At 43.7% G+C, this 16,415-nt stretch overlaps 1 long non-coding RNA gene across 1 annotated transcript; it reads right to left on the bottom strand.

Moving 5' to 3' along the window:
- Positions 1-7,443: 7,443 nt before the first annotated feature.
- On the bottom strand, positions 7,444-9,142 carry LOC123455734. The gene is made up of 3 exons (XR_006634106.1): positions 9,024-9,142; positions 8,015-8,127; positions 7,444-7,550 (listed from the first exon to the last, which is right to left on the bottom strand). It is a non-coding gene; the product is annotated as an uncharacterized LOC123455734 (long non-coding RNA).
- Between the last annotated feature and the right edge of the window lie 7,273 nt (positions 9,143-16,415).

Below are 16,415 nucleotides of genomic sequence, written 5' to 3'. Positions count from 1 at the left end.
AGGGAGAATAACTGCAGTCACCTTCTGGCACTAGATGCACTGACTGTCTAGGGACTGAAACTCTTCCAGCTTATAGCCATTGCATAACATTTTACGTGTTAACCACATATGGTCTCTTCAGCAGTAGGGTCTTACCACTAGCCTTTGGTGGGTCATCAAGTACTCTGACAGAAATCTGTCTTTCTTTTAGGAAACCTTGTAGGTCTCTCTGATCAAAAGCTCACTGCAGATGAAAGCCCCATGCTGGTACTGTGAGTTACAGGTTAGTGCTCACTAAGAAAAGGAAGAAAAAGGTAACTAATATAAAAGAGTTAGAGAGACTGAAATAGAGAGGGAGAGAAGCTGTAGAAGATTAAAGTCAGTCTTCATCATACATTCTCCAGTGTCTTGTGGCTGAAGTGTTCTCTCTAAGGGCCTGGTGAAGGTTCAACCATTTGGTCTGCCTTATAGGATGTAGAATTTTATGGTACCATTGATGTTTAGGTATAGATTTGTGTCTCCCACCCTCTTCGTTGCCTTCCCCTCCCTCCCCACCCTATTGTCTAGTCCTCGAGATGCTTGCTGGATATGTCAGCATCTTGGGTAGATTCAGGTTAGGTGCTGTAGATGAGTGAGACTAGTGGTGATTTTCTTTCTGTGGTTGGGTAAGTTCACTGAGAATGATCTGTTCCAGGTTCAACCATTTTTCCTCAAATTTCATTGTGTCATTCTTTCTTACTGCTGTGTAGGATTCCATTGTGTAGATATACATTTTAATTATCCGTTCTTCTAGTGATGGACATCTGTGTTGATTCCAGCATGCTTGGGAAAGTGGGTATAAGTGGGTATAAGAGCAATAAACCACTCTTAGAAAGACACAACATGCATGTTTTCTCCAATATGTATAACCTAGATTTAAAAGTGTGTGTGAGTGTGTGTGTGTGTGTGTGTGTGTGTGTGTGTGAAGAAACTGGAAAGAGGACTGTGAGAGAAAAGGCTCATCTTATAGGAGGAGGGAAATGAGACAATAATGGAGTACATGTGATAAACTTTAATGGGGAATGACTGGGGGGTTAGGGTTATCTTACAGTAGGTAATGAAGTACATGTGATAATGTTTCAAGGAGAATAACTGCAGTAAGTTAAGAAACAAGCTGGGGGGAATAGGCCAGCAGAGGCCAGGTGACAGGGTACAAATTAGAACAAAGTATAATGACATACATATGTGGAGATGTCATGATTAAGCCTACTGCTTTGTATTCTAATCACAAATATGTAAAGATAAATAAAATAATATAATTATTTAAACAGTAATCATTTTCAACTTGGTCTTCCTTTATAGACATAAAAATCACTGAGGAATCCAGAAAATTTGCTGATGTGGATTGACTACATTAAGACAATGTATATGTCTTCTTTCCTTTTGGGTTCTTATCTAAAAAGAACAAAAAGAATCTACTTGCCTTGAGGGGTGTGGTGGTGCACATTATTAATCCCAGTACTTTGGAGGCAGAGGCAGGAGGATCACTTGAGTCTGAGGCCACCCTGATATAACAGAGTGACTTCCAGGTCAGCCTGGGATAATGTGAGACCCTACCTTGAAAACCAAAATACATAAATTAATAAATAAATAAAGGTGTGTGCCACCACACCCAGCTTAAGGAAGTCTCTTTCTCTAAATCAATGCTGCTATGATTCACTTTCCTTACTTTTTCTTCTTGTAGTTTCCTAGTGTAGGGTTTCATATTCTTTTATCCATTTCAAGTTATTTTTTGATAGACAGTAAAAGGTTTTAATAAAATTATTTTTCAGGTGACAATCTAATTTTTTCAATACCACTTAGTGAGAGACTTTCATTATCCTATTGTGTATTTATGGCTCCTTATTAGCACATTAGTTCCCTCATTAAGTATGTAGATTTATTTTTGCATTTTATGTGTTGTGTGTGCTATTATTCTAACACCATGATATTTTGCTTACTATGATTTTATTTATTTATTTATTTGAGAGCGACAGACACAGAGAGAAAGACAGAGGGAAAGAGAGAGAATGGGTGCGCCAGGGCTTCCAGCCTCTGCAAACGAACTCCAGATGCGTGCACCCCCTTGTGCATCTGGCTAACGTGGGACCTGGGGAACTGAGCCTTGAGCCGGGGTCCTTAGGCTTCACAGGCAAGCGCTTAACCGCTAAGCCATTTCTCCAGCCCGCTTACTATGATTTTGTACTCTGCCTAGAATTAGTATAATGTATGCAGCGATTGTGTCCACGAAAACATTAATATAGCTATTCAAGGTCCTTTGTATTTCCAAGTGAATTTTAGCATTTTATCTTTTTATTTTTTATTGACAATTTCCATAATTGTAGACAATAATCCATAGTAGTTCCCCCTACTCCCACTTGCCTCTTTAAACTCCACTCTCCTTCATATACCCCCACTAATATTCTCTCTTTTATTTTGATGTCATGATCTTTTCCTACTATCTATCTTGTGTAGATAATGTCAGGCACTGTGAGATTATGGATATCCAGGTCATTTTGTGTCTGGAGGAGCACGTGGTTAGGAGTCCTACCCTTCCTGTGGCTCTGATATTCTTTCTACCACTTCTTCCACCATGGACTCTAAGCCTTGAAAGATGTGATAGAGATATTTCAGTGCTGAGCACTCCTCTGTCATTTCTTCTTGGCATCATAGTGACTTAGGAGTTATCCAAAGTCAACAGCATCTGAAGAGAGAAACTTCTCTAACCAAAAGTGAAAGCAGAATTAATATATGAGTATGAACATTAAGGAAAGTGCTTACTGGGCAGTTTGGTGAACATAGTTGTAGCAGACAGCTTCAGGTTCACTGAGATGAACTTCCAGACCAGGCACAGTTATGGAGGAAGGGACATTTATTGAAGCTTACAGATCCAGGGGAAGTTCCATAAATGGCAGAAGAAGCTGGCCTGCCTTCACAGGTCCAAGGAGAGAGAGAGAGAGAGAGAGAGAGAGAGAGAGAGAGAGAGAGATGCACAAGCCAAAAGCCACACATTACAGCACACTTCAGGAACTCCTGCTTGGCACACTTTGCATATCTTTAGACTGAAATCTGAAACAAACCATCACACCTTAAGATCCACCCAGTGATACTGCCTCCAGCCAGGTGCCTGCAGATGCAAACTACAAACAAATAAACAACTGAATATATTGGGGGCCATCTATTCAAACCACCACAATAGTATATACATTTACCCAGACACCAGCAGATGTTATACCCCCTAGGACTCATGACTGCCCCTGTTGTAGGTTTTCAGTATCAAGGATGTATTTCCTCCCATGGTGCGGGCCTCCAGTTCAATCAGAGAGTAGTTGGTTTTCCATATAATAGGCATGCCACTATTGCACCAGTTGGCTCATTTGGCCTGGCTGGCCAAATTTACAAATTTTAGTGTGTACTGTTGAGTATCTCCACTGGTGATTTCTCTCTCTCTCTCTCTCTCTCTCTCTCTCTCTCTCTCTCTCTCTCCCATGGAACTGCATGCAGCATAGCTTTTTCTAGTTTTCTGTTGGCTGGTCTACATGGAGGAGGTTTTCAGCTCAGCTCCAGCAGGATTTCTCAGTGACCTTACAGCCCAAGTATGTGGAGTCTTCAGCAATAGGATCTTATCTATTCCTGGTAGAAATAAAGAGCATCAACAATGGCCAGTAATGTTTTGGGGGTGTCAGTGACATCCCTGGCCAACAACTCACAGGAAGGCATCCCAAACCTGACACTGAAAATTTTCTGGTATACCAATCTATGGCTTCTGAGTGTTCCATTGTCCAAAAGAAGTAGGTTTCCATTGACTTATTTATATCTTTTTAGGTTTTGATTAGCCCTCCCTCCACTTGTACTCAATCTCTTCCCCTGACTTCACTTAGGCCTTTTTACCCCATTAATCTATTCTTCTATTTACATATATAAAATATTATTCTATTAAGTACCCCTCCCTCCCTTTCTATTCCCTTTATATCTCCTTTCTCACCAGGCCTCAGCTGTAGAACAAAGATGATCATGTCTCCCCAGTCCTCATCTGTAACATAATGATGATCAAGTCTCCCAGGCCTCACCTGTAACAAAATCATAATTATGTCTCTCCAGACCTCATCTATAACAAGTACATGATCATGTCTCCCCAAGCCACATCTATACCACAATGATGATGAAGTCATATTGCCAGGCCTTATGTATATGACAATGGTTATCATGTTTCCACAGGGTTTACCTGTGGATCATGTCTCTCCAGGACTCACCTGTAAGCAATGATGATCATGTATCTCCAGGCCATATCTGTAACAAAATGATATCATATATACCCAGGCCCCACCTCGAACACATTGATGATTTTCTCCCACCAGGCCTCATCTGTAAGACAGTGATAATCATATCTCCCCAGGCATCATTTGTAACACAATGATCATCATGTCTTCCCAGGCCTCAAGTGAAACACAATGATGATCGTGACTCCTCAGACCTGATCTGTAGCACAATGATGATCATGTATCCCAAAGCCCCATCTGTAACACATTGATGACTTTGTTTCCCCAGGCCTCATCTATAAGTCAGTGATGATTATGTATTGCCAGGCCTCATCTGGAACAAAATGGTGATCATATATTCACAGGCCACATCTGTAAGACACAGAAGATTATGTCTCACCAGGCCTCATCTGTAAAAATGATGATCATGTCTCACCAGGCCCCATCTGTAACACAATGATGATTATGACTTCCCAAGCTTCATCTCCAAATCAATGATGATCAAGTTTTTCAAAGCCTCATCTGTATCACAATGATGATAATGCTTCTCCAGGCTTCATCTATAACAAAATGATGATTATGCCAGACTTCATTTGTAGCAAAATGATAACCTTGGCCTCATCTGTAACACAATGTTGATCAAGTCTCCCCAGGCCACATCTGTAACAAAATGATGATTGTGACACCTCAGGCTTCATTTGTAAGTCAATGATGATCATGTCCCTCAGGCTTCTTCTGTAACACAATGATGATCAATTCCCAACTTTTCCCATCTGTAACACAGCAACGATAATATTTCCTCAAAACTATCTACAACACGTAATGGTCATGTCTTTGCAGACCTCATCTGTAATACAATGATGAACATGTCTCCCCAGGCTTCATCAGCAATCTAGTGATGATCACAGCATTTCCACAGGCCTCATATGTAGCACAATGATGATCATGTCTCTCTAGGCCTCAGCTGTAGAACAATCGTGATCATATCTCTCCAGGTTTCTTCTGTAACACAAGGAAGGTCATATATCCAGGCTACTTCTGTAACACAACAAAGATCATATCTCTAGGCCTCATCTGTAACACAAAGATAATCACGTTTCCTTGGGCCTCATCTGCAACACAATCATGATCAGATCTCCACAGGCCATATCTGTAGGATATTGAGGATCATGTCGCCCCAGTCCTTATCTGAACCAAAATGATGATCATTGACCCCTAGGCCTCTTCTGCAACACAGTGTAGATCACGTCTCTACAAGCCTCATCTTTGACACAATGATGATCATGTCTTGACAGGTCTCATCTGAAACACATTAAAGATCATTCTCCCTGGCCTCATCTGTAACATAATGAACATCATATCTCCTTAGGCATCATTTGTAACACAATGATGATCATGTTTCCTCAGGCCTCATCTGTAATACAATGATGATAAAGTTTATCAAGACCTCATGTGTAACAGCAAGATGATCAAGTCTCCCCAGGCCTCATCTGCAACACAATGATGATCATATCATCTCCACAGGCCTCATCTATAACAACATGATGATCAAGTCTCCCCAGGCCTCATATTTAACACAATGATGTTCATGTCTCCCCCCAGCCTCTTCTCTAAAACATTGAAAATCATGTCTCCTCATGTCTCATCTGTAGTATAATGATAACCATGTCACCTAAAGACTCAACCATGATACAATCATGATATGACTCCCCAGGTTGTATCTGTAACACAATGATGATCCTGTCTCCCCCCCCCCCCCCGCCTCATCTGTAACAGTGAAGACCATGTATCCTCAAGCCCCATTTGTAATACAATGATGATTAAGACTCCCCAGGCATCATCTGTAACACAATGATGATCATGACTTCTCAGGCCTCATCTGTAACACAATGATGATCAATGTCCCCAGTTATCAACATTAACATAGTGAAAAACAAGTCAACCCTGGCCTTCCCGGTAATTATCATAAAGACTCCCCAGACCTCATCTGTAACACAATGATGATTAAATCATCTCTGCAGGCCTTATCTGTAAGAAAATGATGACCAAGACTTCCCAGGCCTCACCTGTAACACAATGATGTTCATGTATACCCTGACCTCTTCTCAAAAACATTGATGATCATGTCTCCTCAGGACTCATCTGTAGTACAATCATGATCAAGTCTCTTCAGGACTAATCTGTAACACAATGATGTTCATATTTCTCCTGGCCTGTTTTCTAAAACATTGATTACCATGTCTCCTCAGGTCTCATCTATAGTACAATGATGATTATGTCTCCTCAGGCAGCATTTGTAACAAAATCATGATCATGACTCTCCATGACTCATATGTACACAATGATTATCATGTCTTCTCAGGCCTCATCTGGAACATCTCCATAGGCCCATCTCCAACACAATGTTGATCACATCTCCATAGGCCTCACCTCTAACACAATGATGTTCATGACTCCCCAGTCCTCATCTGTAAAATAATGATGGTCACGTTTCCCGAGGTGTCACCTGGAATACAATAATGATAATGTCTCCCCAGACCTCATTTGTAACACAATGATGATCAAGTACCTCCAGGCCTTGTCTATAGCACAAGTATTATCATGTTACCCAGGCCACATCTGCAACACAATTATGATCAAGTCATCTCCACAGGCCTCATCTGTAAGAAAATGATAATCAAGTCTCCCCAGTGTTCATCCTGAACACAATGATGTCAATATCTACCTTTACCTTTTCTCTAAAATGCTGATGATCATGTCTCCTCAAGCCTCATCTGAAACACAATCATCATGACTCCCCAGTTCTCATCTGTAACACTGTGATGATTATGCCTCATCAGGGCTCATCTGTATCCCCATAAAGACAATGTATCCCCAGGCATTAACTGTAACATAGTGATGATCATGCCTTCCCAGGCTTCTTTGGTAACATATGATGATCATGTTTCCCCAGGCCTCATCTGTAATGCAATGATGATCGAGTCTCCCAAGGCCTCATCTGTAACACAGTGAAGATCATGTCTCCTTAGACATTATTTGTAATACTATGTTGGTAAAGTCTCCCCAGGTATAATCTGTAGCATAATGGTGATCATGACTTTTAAGGCCACATCTATAACACAATGATGATCAATCTCCCCAGGTCTCAACCTTAACAAATTGATAATAACTTCTCCCCTGGCCTCACCTCTAATACAATGATGATCAAGCCTCCCCAGACCTCATCTGTAACGCAGATCAAGTCTCCCCAGTCCTTGTTTGTGGCACAATGATGATCCCTTATCCAGACCTCATCTGCAAAACAATGATGATCAAATAACCTCCACAGGCCTTATTTGTAAGAAAATGATGATCAAGTCTCCCCAGGCTTTATCTGTAACATAGTAATTATCAGATCTCTTCAGGCCTCATCTGTAACAAAATGATGATCAAGTCACCCTAGGCCTGAATTCTAACATAATGATGATCATGTCTCCTCAGGCCCCATCTCTAACACAGTGGTGCTTAAGTCTCCCCAGACCTCATCTCTAACACATTGAAGATCATGTCTCCCCAGGTCTCATCTGCAACAAAGTGATGATCATGTCTCCCATGGCCTTGTCTCTAACACAATGATGATCAAGTGATCCCCACAGGCCTCATTTGTAAAACAATGATGATCATGTCTAGCCAGGCCACATCTCTTAACACAATAATGTTCATGACTCCCAAGGCCTCATCTGTAAAACAATGATGGTCATGTCTCCCTGGGGTCTCACCTGTAACACAATAATGATAAAGTCTCCCCAGACCTCATCTGTGACACACTGATGGTCATGTCTCCCCTGGCTTCTTCTTAAAACATTGATTATAATGTCTCCTCAGGCCTCATCTGAAAGACAATCATGATCATGACTCCCCAGGTCTTATCTATAACACAGTGATGATCATGTCTCTGCAGGCCTCATCTGTAGCACCATAAAGATCATTCACCAAGGCCTTATGTGTTACACAGTGATTATCATGTCATCACAGGATTCTTCTGTAACACAATGATCATCATGTCTCCTTAGGCATCATCTGTAACACAATAATCAATCTCCCCAGATCTCAACCTTAACATAGTGGTGATCATGCCTCCCCAGGCGTCACCTGTAATACAATGATGAAAAAGTCTCCCCAAACATCATCTATAACATAATGATGATCAACTCAACACAAGCGTTGTCTATAACACAAGGATGAACATGTTACCAAGACCTCATCTGCAACACAGTAAGGAGTAAAGTATCTCCACAGGGCTCCTCTGTAACATGATGATCAAGTCTCCCTAGGCCTCATCTCTAACACAATGACGTTCATGTCTCCCTGGCCTCTTATCTAAAACATTGATGATTATGTCTCCTCAAGCCTCATCTGTAGTACAATGATGATCAATTCTCCTCAGGATTCATCTGTACCATAATGATGTTCATAGCTCTCTTGACCTGTTCTCTAAGATATCGACCATGTCTCCTCAGGTCTCATCTGTATTATCAAAATGATCATGTATTCCCTGGCCTCATGTGTAAAGACATGATGGTCATGTCTCCTCAGGCCTCATATGTAACATGATGATGATCATGGATTCCAAGGCCTATATGAAACACAAACATGATCATGTCATCTCCAGAGGCCTCATCGATAACCAAGGATGATCATGTCTCCCCAGGCCTCATCTGTACCACAGTGATGATCATGTCACACAGGTCACATCAGTAAAATAATGATGATAATGTCTTAACATACCAATTCTGTAGCAAAATGATAATCATGTCTCTCCAGGCCACATGTGTAACATTGTGAAGATCATGTCTCTTCAGGCCTCATTTGTAACACAAAGATGATAAAGATTCCACAGGCCTCATCTGTAACACAACAGTGATTAAGTCTCCTCAGGTCTTGTCTGTCTGGAAATGATGATCATGTTACCCAGACCTCATCTGCAACATAATGATGATGAAGTCATCTCCACAGGTCTCATCTGTTACAAAATGATGATCAAGGCTCCACAGGCCTCACCTGTAAGGCAAGGATGTTGATGTTTCTACTGACCTCTTCTCTAAAACATTGATGATCATGACTCTTCAGTTCTCACCTGTATTACAATGATGATCATGTCTCCCTAGGCCTTATCTGAAATACAAAGATGACCATGTCATATCCCAAGTCCTCATGTGTAAGCCTATGACGATCATGTATCCCCTGGACTCATATGTAACACAGTGATGATCACATTGCCCAGGCAACATCTGTAAATAATGATAATAAAGTCATCTCACCATACCATTTCTATAGCACAATGATGATCAAGTCTAGGCCTCATCTCTAATACAGTGAAGATCATGTCTCTTCAGCCTCATTTATAACCCAATGATGATCAAGAATTCCTAGGCCTCACCTGTAACACAATGATGATCATGTCTCTTCAGGCCTCATTTGCAACCCAATGATGGTCATGTCTCCCCAGTGCTAAACTGTAACACAGTGATGATCATGTCCCCCAGGCCATATCTGTAAAATAATGATAAATTTGGGTCACCATACCACTTCTGTAGCAAAATAATATCTGTGGCACAGTAATGATCATGTTACATGAGCCTCATCTGTAACAAAATGATGACCATGTCTCCCCAGGCCTTATATGTAACAAAATGATGATCATGTCTCCACGGGACTCATCTGTAACACAATGCTGTTCATGTCTCCACAGCCTCTTTTCTTAAACATTAATGATCACAGGACATGGTGGTGTCCTCCTTTAATCCCAACACTTGGGAGGCAGAGGTAGGAGGATTGCTGTGACTTTGAGGACACCTTGAGATTACACAGTTAATTCCGGGTCAGCCTGAACCAGATAGAGACCCTACCTCAAAAACAAAAACAAAAACAAAAAACACCTGAAAAACAAAACAAAACACTGATGACCATGCCTCCCCAAGCCTTATCTGTTACACAGTCAAGATAGTGACTATCCAAGCCTTATCAGTAATACAATGATGATCATGTCTCCCCAGTCTTCATCTGTAACCCAATGACGATGTCTCCCCAGGCCTCGTCTTTGACACAGTGATGATCATGTCCCCCAGACCACATCTGTAAAATAATGACGATAAAGTCATCTCACCCTACGTCTGTAGCAAAATGATCATGTCCTCCCAGCCCTCATTTATTACATAGTGAAAATCATGTCTCCCCAGACCTCATTTGTAACACAATTATGATCATATCTCCCTAGGTCTCATCTATAATACAGTGAATATAAAGTCTTACCAAACCTCATCTGTTACCCAATGATGATGAAGTCTCCCAAGGCCTTGTCTGTAGCATGATGATCATGGTACCATGCCCCATCTTCAACAAAATGATGATCAATTCATCCCCACAAGCCTCATCTGTAATACATTCATGTCTCCCCTAGCCTCTACTGTAAAACAGGGATGATCACAGTGGTGGTGGCACACTCCTTTAATCCCAGCTCTGTGGAGGCAGAGGTAGGAGGATTGCTGTGAGTTTGAGAACACTATGAGACTACTTAGTTAATTTCAGGTCAGCCTGTACCAGATTGAGACCAGACCATGAAGAAAATGGAAACAAAAACAAACAAACAAACAACATAAAACACCTATGATCATGTCTCCCCAGGCCTCATCTGTAACACAGTCATGACCATAACTTTTCCGGTTTTGTGTGTAACACAGTGAGGATGATGTCTCCCAAGACCTCATCTGTAACACAGTGATGATCTTGTCTCCAAGGCCACATCTGTAGAATAATGATGATAAAGTTGTCTTACCATACCACTTCTGTAGCACAATAATGATTAAGTCTCCCCAGGCCTCATCTGTAACAACATTATGGTCTTGTCCCCCAGGGCTCATCTCTAACCAAGTGAAGACCATGTCTCCTCAGCCTCATTTGTAACCCAATGATGATGAAGTCTCCCCAGGCCTCATCTGTAACACAGATGAAGTCTCCCCAGGCCTCATCTATCACACAATGAAGACCATGTCTTCCCAGTCCTCATCTGCAACACAGTGATGATCATAGTCCCTAGGCCACATCTGTAAAATAATGAGTATAAAGTTGACTAACCATACCACTTCTGTACCACAATGATAATCATGTCTCCCCAGGCCTCATCTGTAACAAAAATATGATCAAGTCTCCCCAGTCCTCAACTCTTAACACAATGATGAGCAAGACTCCCCAGACCTCAATTCTAACAATTGATAATCATGTCTCCCCAGGCCTCAACTGTAACAACATGATGGCCATGTCTCCCTGGGCCTCCTCTGAAACACAAAGATGATCATGTCATCCCCTCAGGCCTCATCTGTAGCCTAGTGATGGTAATATCCCCCCAGGCCTCATCTGTGACCAAATGATAGTCATCTTTCCCCAGGACTCATTTGTAACACAGTGATAATCATGTCCTGTAGGCCACTGTTGTGGTTTGATTCAGGTTTCCCCCATAAACTTAGGTGTTCTGAATGCTAGGTTCCCCAGCTGATTAAAATTAAAGCATACTGAAGATTGTGTATTGTTGGAGGGTAGACTTGTGGGAGTTAAAGCCAGCTCCCCTTAGCTAGTGTCTGGCACACTCTCCTGTCCCTGTTGTCCCCCTTATGTGGGCCAGGGGGCAATGTCCACAATCTGCACATGTCATCATTTCCCCTGCCATCATGGAGCTTCCCCTCCAGCCTGTAAGCCAAAATGAACCATTTTCTTTCCCACAAGCTGCTCTTGGTCAGGTGCTTTCTACCAGCAATGTGGCCTTTCATTAGGCCATTCACTGTGAGAAGTCACGGCTTAGACTCCCACTAGAATTGCTTTGATGCCGTCCACTGTGAGGAGACACAGCCTGGGTCCTCCCTAGGAACACTTTGAAAGTATCCACTCTGAGGAGACATAGACTGGGTCCTCACTCGTACCACTATGATGTCATCCTTTGTAAGGAGGTACATCTTGCACTCTTACTAGAACAACTGTGATGTCAGGCACTGTGAGGAGACATGGCCTGGGTTCTCAGTAGAACCATTCTGATGCAATCCACTATGAGGACACACAGCTTGGGTCCTATGAGAATCACTGTGAAACTATCCATTGTGAGGAGACACAGCCTGGGTCTTTGCTAGTACCACTGTGATGCCATCCATTGTGAGGAGGCACATTTTGGGCTCTCAGTAGAACCACTGTGATGCCACACACGGAGGATACATGGCCTACTCTCTCACAAGAAACACTGTGATGCCATTCACCGTGAGGAGACATGGTCTGGGCTCTCACTAGAACCAGTGTGCTGCCATGTACTGTGAGGAAACACAGGCTGGGTCCTCCCTAGAACCACTGTGATGTGATCTACTGTGAGGAGACACATCTTTGGCTTTTACCAGAACCAATGTAATGCCATCTATTGTGAGGAGACATGACTTGGGCATTCACTAGACTGTCTGTGATACCATGCACTCTGAGGAGATACGGCCTGGGCTCTCACTAGAACCTGTCTGATGCCATGCACTATGAAGAGACTGGGTTGGACCTGACTCTAGAACCATTATGATGCCATCCACAGTGTGAAGACATGCCCTGGGCTATCAATGGAGCCATTGTCATGCCATGTACTCTAAGGAGACATTGCCCTGGTCATCTCTAGATCCACTGTCATGCCATCACTGTGAGGAGACACTGACTGGGCTCTCAATAATACCACTGTGAATCATTGCATTGTGAGGAGACAGGGCCCAGCCTTTCACTAGAAATGCTATAATGTCTTCCAATGTGAGGAGACATAATGGGCCCTCACTAGAACCACAGTGATGCCATCCACTTTGAGGAGATACAGCCCGGACTCACTGCAACCACAGTGATGCCATTCATTGTGAAGAGACAGGGTCAGGCCTGTCACTAAAACCACTGTGATGCCATTCATGAGGAAACCCGGCCTGGGCTCTCAATAGAACCCCTGTAATGAAATGCACTGTGAGGAAGCAGGGCTAGACCTGTCACTAAATCCATCGTAATGCCATCCATTGTGAGGAGACACAGCCCAGGCTCTCAATAATGCCATTGTGATGCCATACATTGTGAGGAGACATGACTGGGTCCTCACTAGAACCACTGTGATGCCATGAACTTAAGGAGACAGGGCCTGGCCTCTCATTATAACCAATGTGATAGTATCCACTGTGCGGAGACACGACCTAGACTCTCACTAAAACAACTGTGATGGCATTAAGTGTGAGGAAACATGGCCTGGGTTCTCACTAGAATCACTCTGATGCCATCCACTTTGAGGAGACATGGCCTAGGCTCTCATTAAAACAAATGTGATGCTATTCACTCTTACCAGACATGGCCTAGGTTCTCACAAGAACCACAGTGATGTCATTCACTGTGAGGTGACATGAACTGGGATCTCACTACATCTATTCTGATGTCATACACTATGAGGAGACACATATTGTGTCCTCCATAGAATAAGTGTGAAACTGTCCTCTGTGAGGAGACACAGCCTGGATCATTACTAGTACCACTGTGATGCCATCCATTGTGAGGAGGTGCAACTTGGGCTCTCACTAGAACCACTGTGATTCCATGCTCTGTGAGGAGACAGGGCCAGGCTTGTCACTAGAACCAGTGAGATATCATCCACAGTGAGGAGACAACCTGGGCTCTCATAAGAACCACAGTGATGCCATTCACTGGGAGGAGACATGAGCTGGACTCTCACTACATCTATTCCGAGGCCATATACTATGAGAAGACACATCCTGGGTTCTCCCTAGAACAACTGTAAAATTATCCACTGTGAGGAGACACAGCCTGGGCCTCCATTAGTATTATTGTGATGCCATCAATTGTGAGAAAGCACATCTTGGGTTCTCACTAGAACCACTGTGAGGAAACAGGGCTGGGCCTGTAACGAGAACCAGTTTGATGCCATCCCCTGTGAGAAGATATGGCCTGCTCTCTCACTAGAAGCCCTGTGCTGCCATTCACTGTGAGAAGACATGGCCTGAGTTCCCACTACAACCAGTGTGATGCAATGAACTGTGAGGAGACACAGCCTGGGTCCTCACTATTACCACTGTGATGGCATCTCAAGCAATGTGAGGAGACAGGGCCACACCTGTCACTAGAACCACTGTGATACTATCCACTGTGAGGAGACATGGCCTGCTGTCTCACTAGAAACACTGCAATGCCATCAAGTGTGAAGAGACATGGCCTGGGCTCTCATTAGAATCACTGTGAGGCAATCCACTTTGAGGAGATACAGCCTGGACACCCAAGGCAACCACTGTGATATCATCCACTGTGAGGAGACAAGGCCTAGGCTCTTAGTAGAACTAATGTCGTGCTATCCACTGTGAGGAGATATGGCCTGGGCTCTACTATAACCACTGTGATGCCATCAACTGTGAGGTCACACGACTTGGGCTCTCACAGGAACCACTGTGTTGCCATTCACAGTGAGGAGACACAGACTGGGATCTCAGTACAAACACTGATACCATAAACTGAGAGGAAGCACAGCCTGGGTCCTCCCTAGAACAACTGTGAAACTATCCTCTGTGAAGAGACACAGCCTGGCTCATCACTAATCATCACTGCGATGCCATCCATTGTGAGGAGGAATATATTGGGCTCTCACTAGAACCACTGTGATCCCATGCTCTGTGAGGAGATGAGGTCATGCTTGTCACTAGGACCACTGTGATGCCATCCACTGTGAGTAGACATGGTCTGTGCTCTCACTAGAAACACTGTGATGCAATTAACAGTCAGGAGACCTGGCCTAGGAATTCCCTGGATCCGCTCTGATGCCATCCACTGTGAGGAGACACAGCCTGGGTCCTCACTAGTACCACTTTGATGCCATCCATTGTGAGGAGGCACATCTTAGGCTCTCACTAGAACCACTGTGAGGAAACAGGGCTGGGCCTGTAACTAGAACCAATTTGATGCCATTCCCTGTGAGAAGATATGGCCTGCTCTCTCACTAGAAGTCCTGTGCTGCCATTCACTGTGAGGAGACATGGCCTGGGCTCCCACTAGAACCAGTGTGATGCAATGCACTGTGAGGAGACACAGCCTGGGTCCTCACTATTACCACTGTGATGGCATCTCTTGTGAGGAAACATGGCCCTGGCATTCACTAGAGCCTCAGTGATGCCATACATTTTGAGGGGATAGGACTGGCTTCTCAATATAACCAATGTTTTAGAAACTGCTATCAGGAGACAGGGCCTGTCTTCCAACAAAAAGTACTGGGATACCATCCACGGTGAAGGGGCATGGCCTGAGTTCTCACTAGAACCACTGTGATGCTATGCACTGTGAGGAGACAGAGATGGGCCTGTCACTAGAACCATTTTGATGCCATTCACTGTGATGAGACATGGCCTGGGCGCTCACTAGAACCACAATGATGCCATCCACTTTGAGGTGATATAACCTGGGCTCTTACTGAAACCACAGTGACGTCATCCACTGTGAGGAGATACGTCCTGGTCTCTCACTTGAATCAACTATGAGGACACATGTTTTGGGCTCTCACAAGAACCACAGTGATGCCATTCACTGTTAGGACACACAGCCTGGGTCCTCACTAGTACCACTCTGATACCATCCATTGTTGTGAGGAGGCACATCTTAGGCTCTCAATAGAACCACTGTGAGGAGACAGGGCCTGTCACTAGAACCAATTTGATTCCATCCCCTGTGAGGAGATATGGCCTGCTCTCTCACTAGATGTCCTGTGCTGCTATTCACTGTGAGGAGACATGGCCCGGACTCCCACTAGAACCAGTGTGATGCAATGCCCTGTGAGGAGACACAGCCTGGGTCCCACTAGTACCACTGCGATGGCATCTATTGTGAGGAAACATGACCCTGGCGTTCACTAGAGCCTCAGTGATGCCATGCATTCCGAGGGGACAGGACCGGCCTCTCAATATAACCAATGTTCTTTCTACTGCTATAAGAAGACAGGGCTAAAAAAGAAAAAAAAATTTAAAAGCCGGGCGTGGTGGCACACGCCTTTAATCCCAGCACTAGGGAGGCAGAGGTAGGAGGATCACCGAGAGTTCGAGGCCACCCTGAGACTCCATGGAGAATTCCAGGTCAGCCTGAGCC

The sequence above is a fragment of the Jaculus jaculus genome, chromosome 18 (assembly GCF_020740685.1).
Source record: "Jaculus jaculus isolate mJacJac1 chromosome 18, mJacJac1.mat.Y.cur, whole genome shotgun sequence".
Taxonomy (NCBI): Eukaryota; Metazoa; Chordata; class Mammalia; order Rodentia; family Dipodidae; genus Jaculus; species Jaculus jaculus.
Note: the sequence above shows the minus strand (reverse complement) of the source record. Positions and strands in the feature narration are given on the sequence as shown.